At 42.6% G+C, this 13,669-nt stretch overlaps 2 pseudogenes; one reads left to right on the top strand and one right to left on the bottom strand.

Moving 5' to 3' along the window:
- Window positions 1-9,481: 9,481 nt before the first annotated feature.
- On the bottom strand, window positions 9,482-9,659 carry LOC148356988 (U2 spliceosomal RNA; annotated as a pseudogene).
- A 513-nt stretch (window positions 9,660-10,172) lies between these two features.
- LOC148356987 (U2 spliceosomal RNA) lies at window positions 10,173-10,351 on the top strand (annotated as a pseudogene).
- Window positions 10,352-13,669: the final 3,318 nt, after the last annotated feature.

The following is a 13,669-nucleotide window of genomic DNA, read 5'->3' as shown; positions in this document are numbered from 1 at the left end:
GTGAATACGCCAAAGTCAGCTTCGCAGTTTTTCTTGTTTGTGTTATGCCTAGTGTTAGAACTGATGCGTTACAAAGCTACTCATGTCTGGAATGCAATTACGTTTTTCTGTAACGGGTACTGTTACACATTATCAATGAAACTTGTAATACAATTGACAATAACACATGGTGCGATACTTTGCTATTTAAAAGCAGTTTATGTATTATACCGTCTTTTCAATTAGTAACTGTTCCTCTGTTTAAGAAGGATACGCAAAGTAAAGCGTAATACAGTTGCGGTGGAGCCATCTCAAGCACAGAGTAAGAGATCACTGAACTTCTCCCTATGGAGATATTTTTCCTATTATATATATAGTCTTATCCAAAATATTTAAATTTGGGTGTCAGTTTTTAGGTGCCAATTTGCTTGTGTGTCATCTGTATCAAATGGTAGGCAGCATGTGGGAGGAGGCGTCGCTAATACAGGAACAGAAAAATCAATGGGGCAAACGTGAGCACAGAGTTCACGGTAAGAGTATGAGTGATTTTGGACTTTTTAACTGTAAAATTATCTTTGCAATACACCATACCTGGAGGAAAACAAGAAAATGTCTTAAAATAGAGGACATCTTAAAGTCTCAGTATTTCCACTTAAGATGAACTGCACTCGCAGCTGCGATTCATTATCTATCTATCTATCTATCTATCTATCTATCTATCTATCTATCTATCTATCTATCTATCTATCTATCTATCTATCTATCTATCTATCTATCTATCTATCTACCTACCTACCTACCTATCTATCTATCTATTTATCTATCTTTCTATCTATCTATCTATCTATCTATCTATCTCTCTCTCTCTCTCTCTCTCTCTCTCTCTCTCTCTCTCTCTCTCTCTCTCTCTCTCTCTCTCTCTCCCTCCATCCATCCATCCATCCATCCATCCATCCATCATTCACCCATCCATCCATCTATATATCTATCTATCTATCTATCTATCTATCAATCTTTCTCTCTCTCTCTCTCTCTCTCTCTCTCTCTCTCTCTCTCTCTCTCTCTCTCTCTCTCTCTCTCTCTCTCTCTCTCTCTCTCTCTCTCTCTCTATCTATCTACAGTATCTATCTATCGATCTATCGATCTATCGATCGATCGATCGATCTATCGATCTATCGATCTATCGATCTATCTACCCTGGTTATATTCCTCAAGAGGGTTGGCCAACAGCAAGAAAAACACATACAAAAACAAAGAAAATAAAAAAGGGAAAAAGTAGCAAAAAACACACAAATATTTTTGGACCATGGCCAACCCAAATGCCCAAACACCCAAACAAGTTAAGCACCTTGGCACCCAAGTTGGTAATGATTTCGTCCCTCCAGATGAAACGTTGCACAGGAAAGCAGCCATGTCACTCGCATCAGGATGACACAACACACTCTTCTGTTCAACAGCAGGGCCCGACAGCTTACACTGGTTTACCCCTGCCGCATCATACAGGTGCCCTTCCCATCCCCTAGAACACGTCTAAACATCCCACTATCCTTTTACAACACCTCTCCACTCATTCCTATCAACAACAAGAGCTCTAGCTTCCACTATATTTAGATCTCTTTCCTGCAGTGCACTCATAACAACATCCATCCAACGTCAATCACGGCCTTCCTCTTGGTCTCCTTCCATTTACTTTTGCTCTGTCTCTTCAACATTTGCTCCTCATCCATCCTCTTAATGTGTCCAAACCAACCGTGTACTCTCTTATCCACACGCTTGCTCAGTTCCACTACTACTCCAGTTTTGTCTCTCACAATTTCATTTCTCAATCTATCCAATCTTGTCACTACTAACATACTTCTCAAACACTTCATCTCAAAAACATTTAATGTCCTTCTCAAATCTGCGTTCAGGCTCCAAGTCTCTGCACTATACATCACACAAACACACTCTCATACAGTCCCCTCTTAACATCCATAACCATACTCTTGTTGCTCATCACTCTTATCAGAGCATCCAAAACCTTGCTTCCTTGATTTACTCTGTGCAATACATCGCACTCCATTTAACCAGCTGCAGCCACATCGCAATCCAAGTACCAAAAGCTTTTAACTTCTTCCAGCACCTGTCCATGCAACCTTATTTCTAACGCCATGCCCACTCCATCACCTGAACACTTCATCACCTTACTCTTCCCAACATTCACACATAACCTACACCTATCACACACTATTCCAAACTCCATCGCCAACCTTCTCAATGTTTCCTCAGAATCAGCCACAAGCGCTGTGTCATCTGCAGACAACAACTGACTTAGCTCCCGGACCGTTCCACTGTTATCCATCATCTCTCCACCTCTGCCAAATACTATAGCATTCACCTCTCTCACCACACCATCCATGTACACATTAAACAGCCATGGTGACATCACACCAGTCAACACAGGGAACCAATCACTTGTCTCACGCCTTACTCTTACACATGCTCTGCTGTTCATATAAAAACTCTTCAATGCTTCCAACAACTTTCCACCCACTCCATACATTACCATCACCTGCCACAACGCCTCTCTATCGACTCTGTCATTCGCCTTTTCCAAGTCCATAATAGCCAAATAAACATCTGTACCTTTTGCAAAATATTTCTCACACACCTGTTGTACTGCCCTTGATCCACACCTCTTCCTTTCGTGAAACCACTCCACTCCTCCATCACCACGTCATCCGTTCTTCCTTTCACTCTCTTAATTAAGACTCTTCCATCAAGCTCTCAATCAAGACCTGGACTGTAAGAAGACACTTTTGTTGGGAGGCATGCAGTTCTGGCCCACCTAAAATGAAATATTTGGTTGTTGCTAGGTTCCATTATTTCCCAGTCAACTATTGCTGAGAGCCAAGGCAGGAGATCTAAATAAAGTAAAAATTACAATGTAAAAACATTTAACAGTACAAAAATTAAAAGAAAGGAAAATGCGGCTCGTGGTCAATTTTCATCTGGCCCGGAGCCTCCGTCATAAAATCAATAACCCCTGGCCCGCGTGTAGAATTATGTACCAGTAATACATTGAGCAGCAGTGCTGTTACCTGCGTGTTCTAAGTGCTGCCATCTAGAGGCTCAAATAGGAACAGCAAATTAGTATGTGAGGCCCCCTAATTTTCTAAAATGGCAGCAATTAGCAAAAGAAGGAAAGTTGACTGCGAGGGCTGACAGTTCAAGGATTAGTGGAAATTTCTTCACTAAAATACGTAACAACTGTGTCTGCCTCATTTGTAAAGAGACAATGGCTGTTTTTAAAGAGTTCAATGTGAAGCGACATTACCAAACAAAACATGCTGACGCATATGACAAGATCACAGGCAGTGAACGCAGCGGGAAACTGAAACATCTTGAAGCTAGCTTTATCTCACAGCAGCAATATTTTACAAAAGCTCTAGACTCAAACGAGAATGCTACAAATGCTAGTTACGAGGTAGCAGCGCTGATCGCAAAGCATTGCAAACCTTTCACCGAGGGTGAATTTATCAAAAACTGTGTGATGACAATGGTAAAAAATATCGGTCCTGAGAAGCAGCAAGTGTGCCAAAGTCTGCCTGGCATGTAACACTGTGGCGCGCAGGATTGAGGAGGTATCATCGGACATCAAAAGACAATTGGGACTCAGAGGAAAGGAGTTTGACTTTTTTTCACTAGCTTGCAATGAAAGCACAGACGCCTCTGACACTGCAGAGTTACTTATTATTTTAAGAGGAGTGGACAACGAAATGAATATTACTGAAGAACTACTTGACCTACAGAGCCTGAAAAACCAAACAAGAGGAACAGATGTATTCTCTTCTGTTTGCGCTGCCGTGGATAACATGAAACTCCTGTGGAATAAAATGTCTGTGATAATTACGGATGGCGCGCCATCGATGACTGGCAAACAAAGCGGATTAGCAACACTGATAAGTAACAAAGTAATTGAAGGAGGGAAAGCTGTAAAACTCCATTGCATCATTCATCAGCAAGTTCTGTGTGCTAAATAAAATCAATTTACTATGTTCGCTCCAGAGCGCTATGCCACCGTCAGTTCCAACAGTTTTTCAGCAAGATTCATGCGGAATATGGAGATGTTGTCTATCACAATGACGTGAGATGGCTCAGTCGGGGTTCTGCACTGTCACGCTTCTACTCACATAGGCAAGAAATCGTTGAGTTTTTGGCTGAAAAAGGACAACCTAAGGGAAAACTAAGTGACCCTATTTGGCTGGCTGATTTGGGGTTTCTAGTTTACATTACAAAGCATCTTAATGTCCTCAACACCAGATGCAGTCATAAGCCAACTCTATTCACATGTCAAGGCCTTTGGAATCAAGCTGCAACTGTTTGAAAGACACCTGTCGTCGACCCAGCCCAGCACTGCACACTTTCCAGCGCTGCAAGAAATCGTGGCCAGATTACCACAGAACGATGTCAATGTGCAAACAAGGAGGTACGCGTCAGATATTTCATCCCTGGCTGAAGAGTTTAAACAACCCTTTCAGGACTTTGCAGCAATCGAGAAGAAGATCACCCTTTTTTCCTCACCTTTCTCCGTGGACACAGATAACACTCTAGACCATTTACAGCTGGAGGTCATTGAGCTGCAGTGTGACGCAGAGATCCGCGGTCAGCACCAGCAGCTTACTCTCGCCAACTTTTATCGACAGTTGAATAAAGAGAGGTTTCTAGAGATTTGAGCATTTAGTAAGAAAATACTAAGCTTGTTTGGGTCGAAGTATTTGTGTGAGAAGACATTCTCGGCTATGATTTTAAACTTAAACTTAACTTTGGGGCGGCAGTAGCTCAGGAGGTAGAGCGCTCGTCTTGGGATCAAGGGATCCCAGTTCGAATCCCGGCTCGTCCGTGTTACATGTCGAAGTGTCCTTGGGTAAGACACTGAACCCCCAATACCCCCAATAAGCAGGTTAGCGCCTTACATGGCTGCAAGGCCGCTATTGGGAAATGTGGAGCACATTGTAAAGCGCTTTGGGAAGTCATTGACTTGAAAAGCGCTTTATAAATGCAGATCATTTCATTTCATTAAATAAGAGCTATGTGAGGACACGGCTATCGGACTCTCACTAACAAGACATCTTGCGCATCAATACTATTGCCATTGAGCCAGACCTGGCCTTTGTCCTGCACTCCAGATCTCAATTTCACCCCATCACACTAATGTGGACAAGTCATCATTTTTTATTGAGGGGGGTTATGTTTGTTTATTATTCTGGAGTGAAAACCTGCAGGGTTGGACTGTAAGGTGCGCACAAAGCGCGCTACACCCTAGTGCGCACATCACCACCGCGCGCCCTGTTCCTGGGCCGCCAAGCGAGAGGAAGAGAGAGGTGTGCCAATCAACATTTATAGTTACTGTCATATTTTAAATGAGCCCTGCTCTTGTTGATATGACAATTTATCTGTTATTGTGTTTAAAAATTCTGTAAATATTAAATTGCCATGGGGAGATATTTTTTTTTATGTTTCAAATGTAATTTGCACCCAAGAGTACAATTACTTCTCTTCAACTGTTACAAAAAAGTTAATTAAAGTCAAGTCAAGTCAAGTCATTTTTATTTGTATAGCCCTAAATCACGAAGAGTCTCAAAGGGCTTCACAGATTATTACACTATATTACACAAACTACTTTTCAGAATATTATTATACATTCCCCTGCTCTGGAGCCGACGAGAAGAGTAGGTTATTTGTATGCTATTGAGTAAAAGTGAGTTTTAAGCTTAGATTTAAACATTTACACTGAGGTTGCAGATCGGATCTCAGGGGGAAGAGCATTCCACAGCACCGGTGCCCGGATGGAGAACGCTCTCGAACCAGCAGAACACTTCTTTGATCTTGGGATCACCAGAAGACCGGCACTCTCAGAACGTAGGCTTCGGACTGGGTCATAGGGGGAAATCAAATCTGAAAGATAAGAGGGAGCAAGTCCATGTATGATTTTGTATAATACTAAGAGAACCTTGAAATCACATCTAAGGCTAACTGGGAGCCAATGCAGGTTAGCCAAAATCAGTGTGATGTGATCGGACTTTTTTGTCCTAGTTAAAAGCCTCGCTGCGGCATTTTGTACCAGCTGAAGAGACTTGATTCTAGACTTCGGGAGACAAGAGAGTAGTGCATTACAGTAATCGAGACGGGAGGTAACAAACGCATGAATTATAATTTCCGCATCCGACTGAGACAGTATAGGACGAATTTTAGCAATGTTACGAAGATTGAAGAAAGTGGTTCTAGTAATTTTCTTTACATGCGTTTCAAAGGATAGATCAGGGTCAAATATGACACCTACAATTTTAACTGAGTCACTCTGTCTGATGTGACATTTGTGAATGTTCACAGCAGTTTTTGAGAATAAGTCACGGCATTTAGATGGACCAATGACTAACATTTCGGTCTTTTCAGAGTTAAGACGCAAGAAATTGAGTGGCATCCACTCTTTTATCTCAATGAGGCAGGTGTCCAAATTTCCACAGTTTAGTGTGGCAGATTCCTCCAACGGAAGATATAGTTGAGTGTCGTCTGCGTAGCAGTGGAAACTGATATTGTACTTGCGAATAATATCACCTAATGGAAGCATGTAAATGCTGAAAAGAAGGGGGCCAAGCACTGAACCCTGCGGAACACCGCAGGTAACATTAAAGGGCTCAGATGTCATTTCGCCATATTTAACACAGTGCGTCCTATCTGAGAGGTAGGATCTGAACCATGAGAGGACGGTTCCTGAGAGACCAATCCATTTTTCCAACCGTTCTAGTAGGAAATTGTGGTGCACTGTGTCAAAAGCAGCACTAAGATCCAGCAGCAGCAAAAGTGATGAAGCGCCAGAATCCATTGCCAGTAGGAGATCATTTGTTACCTTGATCAGAGCTGTCTCAGTAGAGTGGTTAGCCCTGAATCCTGATTGCATAGATTCAAAAAGGTTATTCTCGGATATGAAATCATTCAGCTGCTGTGCCACTACTTTTTCAAGTACTTTAGAAAGGAAAGGTAGGTTTGACACAGGTCTATAATTACATAAGATTTCTGAATCAAGGTTGGGTCGTTTCAGTGTGGGTTTAATAACGGCGGACTTAAAAGCTGCTGGAACTACACTTGAGGAGAGTGATATTTTTCTATTTAGAATTGAAGGTCCAAGGACGCCAAAAAGACCTTTAATAAGTTAACCTGGGAGCGGGTCGAACTGGCAAGTTGTCGGTTTGGCCGCATTCACCACCTGTTTGAGATCATCAAGTGACAGTTCACTAAAACTGGACAAATTCCCTGGACAGCCACCCTGTCGAGCATCTGTAGATTTCAGCCCTTTAATATGTGTGGTATTAATAATGTCTTTAGCAATTTCTTCCTGTATGCCTTGAATCTTCTTAATAAAGAAGACCATTATGTCATGAGCAGAGTGGGTCGAACTATCTGCGATAGTCTGTTGCCTTGTAAGCGATGCTACAGTGTCAAAAAGGACTTTGGGATTGTTCTTTTGTGACGCAATCACCTTCGAAAGGTAGGCCGATTTTGCAGAGGCAAGGGCCGCTTTATACTTTAACAAGCTGTCACACCAGGTTTGATGGAAAACCTCAAGCTTGGTAGCGCGCCATTTTCTTTCCAATTTCCTGCATTCTAAGGGTTCTAGTTTCATCAGTAAACCAGAAGTGCGTCTTTTAGGACGTGATTTAAGCTTTATGGGCGCTATTGAATCCAGGACACTAGCCAGAGTGGTATTAAACTCATTCATGAGTGAGTCAATAGAGCCATTGTATGAAGGAAAGGAGGCAACTGCTCCAGGAAGGAGTTCAAAGAGCTCAGTAACTGTGCCAGTGCTTATATTGCGTCCGCTAAATCCTTCAGCTTTTTTAGCACTACATTTAGCTAGCACCTCAAATGTAACTAAATAATGATCCAAGATAACGGTAGTACACAGTAACACCATAATGTTTGTGGTTAAAACTCCTCGAGTCAGAACCAAGTCTAGCGTGTTTCCATCTTTATGGGATGGCAAATCAACCAGTTGATTAAAACCAAATGCATCAATTAGAGACCAAAACGCAATAGTAAGTGAACTGAGTGGGGAGTTCATATGAATGTTAAAGTCCCCCATAATTATAATTTTGTCTGCATAGGTTACTAGTTCAGACAAAAGTTCAGCAAATTCGTCTAAGAAAGTTGTGTATGGCCCAAGTGCGCGATAGATAGTTATTACATAAATTGACAATAGAGAGGACCGCATCACAAGAGCCTCAAACGCCTTGTAATTATTAGAGGTTCGAGGATTAAATTTGAGCGTTTTTTCAGAAATAAGCGCGACACCGCCACCCTTCTTCAACGTGCATGCTCCATGGCTACTCACGTGGTCTGGGGGAGAAGCATAATTTAGCGGCAAAAACTCATCCGGGCGTAACCAAGTTTCACAAAGACCGATACAGTTAAGTTTATAATCACGAATCATGTTATCAACAAGTAAAGCTTTAGGAACAAGCAATCTAATATTTAAAAGACCAAATTTTAGCTTTGCTGAATCATTTGACTTAGCCTAAGTCTTTGTAGTCTTTGTAGAGATCGTCACAAGATGTCGCCGTTAGTGAGCGTTGAGTTTAAAGCGTCCGTTGTCCGGCGAGGAATGAATGGTGGAATTAGTCACATCTTCGCGTCCTTCTTGCTCCTTCGACTTCGCACGCTTCACACATTTACCCGCACGGCAACCACGCTTCTGTTTCCTGTCTTTACGGTGCCGTTGTCGTCGTTTAGTAGGAGGAATAGTTGTCCACAGAGATGCCGGATCTCTTTGAGGCTCGTTTGGGATATCATAGGCGGTGTAAAAAGTGCCCGAAAAGTCGAAATTTAGATGCCCACCCAATCGAATAAGTTCGTCCCTACTGTAAGTATTTTTGGCCACGCATGTGTCCAAAAAGGAAAGCAAAAAAGACAAGAGAACGGTAGTGAATAGAAGATTTGCTGGAGAGCATCAAGCCGCAGCATCCATTGTATGCGCCGCCATGAGTGTGGGGAAAAAAGTGAAATTAAGTGAATATTTAATTTCAATTTTCAATGTCAATTGAATTTTGATATGCATGTTTCAAATGAACCAAAACATATGCTTTAGGGGCCGGTCACACAGACATTTGCGGCTGAATCACGGCCAGAAATTTCTGCCTTTGAGGCGGACGCTATTGGACGCATTGAGTTCGCCATTCAGACGAGATACAGCGGTGCTTGACACGAGTTCGGAAATTCGCGCGCGGGTGGCAGCGCAAAAAAATTTTGCCCTGCTCAATTCTTCAGAGCGCGGGTACGCAGCCTTTCACGAGCGTATTGGGAGGTTTTGGGGTTTTTAAGGGTTATTGATCTATCTTCGCTATTCATTATCCATTATCCATTATCAGTCAGTTCATAATACGCTACAAAGCCTAGGAGCCGGGACACTTACTCTCAGCCAAAAGGCCAAGCTAAGGTCCTAGCCCTAAAGCCTTGCTGCGATCATTGCGAATGCACCGTTCCCGGAGGTACTGCAATACCGGGCCGATGTGTGGAGTGGACAGAGCAAGCTGTTATTCCTTCTCCGGAATGCAAAAATCAAAGGCTAAGCTAAAGGCCAATCTAAGGACCTAGCATCAAAGCCTTGCCACTCCACGGCCAGATGTTTCTGGCCGTGAAGCAGATGCCGTTGGGCGCTGTTGGACGTTTAGAGACCGCCATATAGACGAGATAGAGCTGTGCTTTACTCGCGGTCGCAAATTTTCACGTGGTTGGCCGCGTTCAAAACTTTTGAGCAGCTCAAAAGTTTGAGCACGTGTTTAAACCGCGTGCCGCACACGTGGTCAACACGAGGAAATGACGCGGAAATGACGCGGAACGACGTGCTCTGGCCGCGGCCAGGGCGTGGTTACACATGGGTAGGACGGGAAATTTCAGCGGGTAATCGTGGGTGGAGCATGGTAAGAGCATGTTCTGCGCCTGTATCGCGGTGTTATTACGTGAAATTAGCGTGTTAAGCGTGTGACACTCAAACGCCTTTCTCCGCGTATAAACAGCGCGAATGCCAAACACACGTCAGTTGTGCTCGTGACGTCAAAGGGGTGAACATGGATCCCCGTCAGCATAGTTTCTCTTCATTTCGAATAAATCTTTCGGTGCATTCGCAATGATCGCAGCAACGCTTTATTGCTAGGACCTTAATTTGGCCTTATTGCTAGGACCTTAATTTGGCCTTTAACTGTGGTTCTGGAATTGTGTACTTTCTATGAAGTCACTATCTTTGATTTTTGCATTTCGGAGATGGAATATGAGCTTGCTCTGTCCACTCCACGCATCGGCCCGGTATTGCAGTACCTCCGGGAACGGTGCATTCGCAATGATCGCAGCAAGGCTTTAGGACTAGGACCTTAGCTTGGCCTTTTGGCTGAGAGTAAGTGTCCCGGCTCCTAGGCTTTGTAGCGTATTATGAACTGACCGATAACGGATAATGGATAATGAATAACGAAGATAGATCAATAACCCTTAAAAAAAAAACCTTTTGGCTGAGAGTAAGAATTTCGGCTCCTAAGCTTTGTAGCGTATTATGATCTGATCGATAATGAATAATGAATAGAGAAGATAGACCAACAACCCTTAAACCTCACCACCGCCCCCCAGTCAGCGTAGTGACCTCGCCTCAATCCATTTTTATTTATTGACAGTCCTTATCAAGATAATAAAATAAAACTGATGCCATAGCTTGAAATCTTGATCTTCACGGGACTGTGTTTCTACAGTCCGTTTCCGAGATTAGCTTCCCCTCGCTATTACAACCACATTTACCTCGTTTAATCTCACTTTTAGGGAATGTGATGGCGAATATATAACCAAAACCACTTCGTCTTGCATTTGTTGGAAATGTAATACAACTTAAACCATTCCTTCTTTGTTTTTGTTGTGAACGTAATCGAACGGTAATGCACACCGTATATAAAATCCTCCATCCCTCGCGTGAACGCGCATTCTGCTGCGCTTCCAACGAAAGCGATCGTATTCTATATAAAACGCTTATTAAAACTATAAATCGAGCTAATTATAACAATTGGGAGATCCTAGTCTAAATAACGCGTTTATTTAAACAATAAAGTGCGATCGTATTCTACAAAATGCGTTTGTTAAAACGTGGATGAAAAAGTCACGCGGGGGGTGGGGCGGTTATGGGTGTTGCGTAGGACTTGGATTTGGGCACAACACCGGCTCGGCAGTTTTTATACACGTGGTCTAAACACGGAAATGATGCGCAAATGACGCGATGAGAGGAAGCGGAACAGTCGCCGGCGTCTTTTTTCCGGCCATACCACAGATCAACAGCGGGTTGGCCAATTTTGCGCATTTTCCATCCCGGGCAACCACGGGCAAAAAAAAACGCAAAATTTTAGCCGTGATTCAGCCGCAAATGTCTGTGTGACCGGCCCCTAAGATAGCTGAAATTAAAATTAAAAAGCAAATGTGAAACACAGCCCGCTGAAATGTTTTTAAATTAATTGCTGTTATATGTAAAGAACGTCCGCCAAGGTTGGCCCCCCTACATTTTAACACGCCAAATCTGACCCCCTTTGCAAAAGGTTTGGACACCTTTGCATTACACCCTTCAAACATTTATTTTTCCACATATTTTATATGTTTTTGATCATTTCAAATTGTGTATGCTGTATATGTGACAATTTTACAAATATCTATGGATACCAGTTAGGATGGAAAATAAGTCAATTTGGTGTAGTGTCGTTTGGGAATTTGACCACAAGAGGGAATATGTTGCCCATGCATGGTGACGACGTTAAGCCACAGTACCATGGGTCTGACTTTGTTAAGGAAAAGAAGACACGGAAAAATACTTAGTTCCCATGGGGAGACGAGGTGAAGAGAGCTGGAACCATGTAAGGGAAAAGAGCCAAATGTTGTGTCATGCGTGGCGGCTGTTTTTGTCCTTTCTTTTCACCTAAAATGATCAGAAAAAGTGCAGCCACAATCCATTAACTTAACTCAATTATTTTGGGAAGCAGGGATCTGCAGAGCGCATTGTTGTTGGGCTTGGTGACTGCATGTTTGCCATTACTGTATTTCCCCCTAGAATGAACTGCACTCATGCAACTGCGGACCATTACCTCAAATCCTTGTTGCAGCGAGTGGGTATCTGTGTAAGGCATTTTACTTCCAGTCCGCCTAAAATAAGATTCACATATTTGGCCACGATCCATTATCTCTAGTTAACGTTGCTGAGAGCATTGTCTGAAAGAGCATGTGTGGCAGTACCTTTTCTACCTTTTTTCTGTTGAAAATGAACAGAAACCGTGCAGCCAAAATCCATTATTCTTGGTCAATTATTGCTGAGAGTGGGGCCGAGAGAGCAGAGTTATGTCATAGTTGGTGGCGCCTTTTTTGTTTTTGTTTTTTTCCACCTTAAATGAAAAGCAACCGTGTGGCCGCAATCCATTATCCCCAGTCGATTATCTACTTTGCAGATTTTGCGATATATAAAGGATTACAATGATGATGTTTGATAAAACTGTTTCATTTTTTTTCTCTGAGTTTTAAGCAACATAATTTATTGACCTACTTAAAAGCTGTCCTTGGCAACTGCCATCATCTAGTGAAAATGGTTAATTTATTTTTGGTTCAAATTTATTTTATCCTGCGGTCAACACGAGGGGCTCACCACATATTATTAATTTTCTTAAAGAGGCCGTGGGCCGGTAAGACTGCGATCACGGGCCATAAATAGCCCCTGTGCCTGACTTTGGACATCACTGACCTACTTAAATTGATTGCATCATTTGTTTGACTCCAATTCTAGCAATTTGATTGATCGATTAGCTAGTTTTTCATTTGAGTTGCTGGCAAGTAAAAACGTATGGCTGGAATTGAGGGCAACAGATGCTGAAAATGTCCACTTTGTTTTGATAATACCAACAAGCAAAAACATTTTTCTCCTCCTATTGACACGGCTACATGGGTAAAATCAAAGCGGTTCCTGCTAATCTGGCGGCGTCTAGAAAAAAATTACATTTTCATTCTCCTTTCATCACTAACAGCCCCAGGGAAAGCTAACCATGCGTATTCTATTAAGAAAGCGGCACGCCCAGTGCTCCCAAGTCTTACTTTGATTGGTACACGGTCGCAAATCCCTCGGTGAAAGATGTTTGTGTTTATTGGAGCCTGCAAGAGTTGGAGAGGTGTCAAAACACAGGCACTCCAAACAAACATTGTAATTGTGACTTTTCAGTGTTCATTTTCCGGCCAAATCTGCCGTAGTGATGGGAATTCCGGATATTTTGGCTCAGCTCAGCTCTTACGGCTCACACAAGGTTTTTCAGTACTTTGAATGTGTTTTTAGTGAGGAATTGGCTTTTTAAAATGGCCATTCCGTGACTGGAGAAAATGGATTGCATTTGGTCCATCAAAAAGTTAGCTTCACTCGTGCAGCCGCGATCCATAATCCCCGATTGCATATTGATACAGACGTGGATGGTCAGTGCTCAATTTTGTTGGCCTTGTGTCTCTTTGTTTCGCCATTTCAGAATTTCCACCTAATACTAACTGCACTAATGGTCATGATCCATTATCCCGAATACCATATTGCTTCGCGTGAGGACCGGCAGAACGCAATTTTGTTTGAAATTTACCACTTTGGCCCACCTAAAAAAGTGCATGTTGT

This window comes from Urocampus carinirostris, chromosome 11 (genome assembly GCF_059441175.1).
Source record: "Urocampus carinirostris isolate Australia breed hairy pipefish chromosome 11, RoL_Ucar_1.0, whole genome shotgun sequence".
Lineage (NCBI taxonomy): Eukaryota > Metazoa > Chordata > Actinopteri > Syngnathiformes > Syngnathidae > Urocampus > Urocampus carinirostris.
Note: the sequence above shows the minus strand (reverse complement) of the source record. Positions and strands in the feature narration are given on the sequence as shown.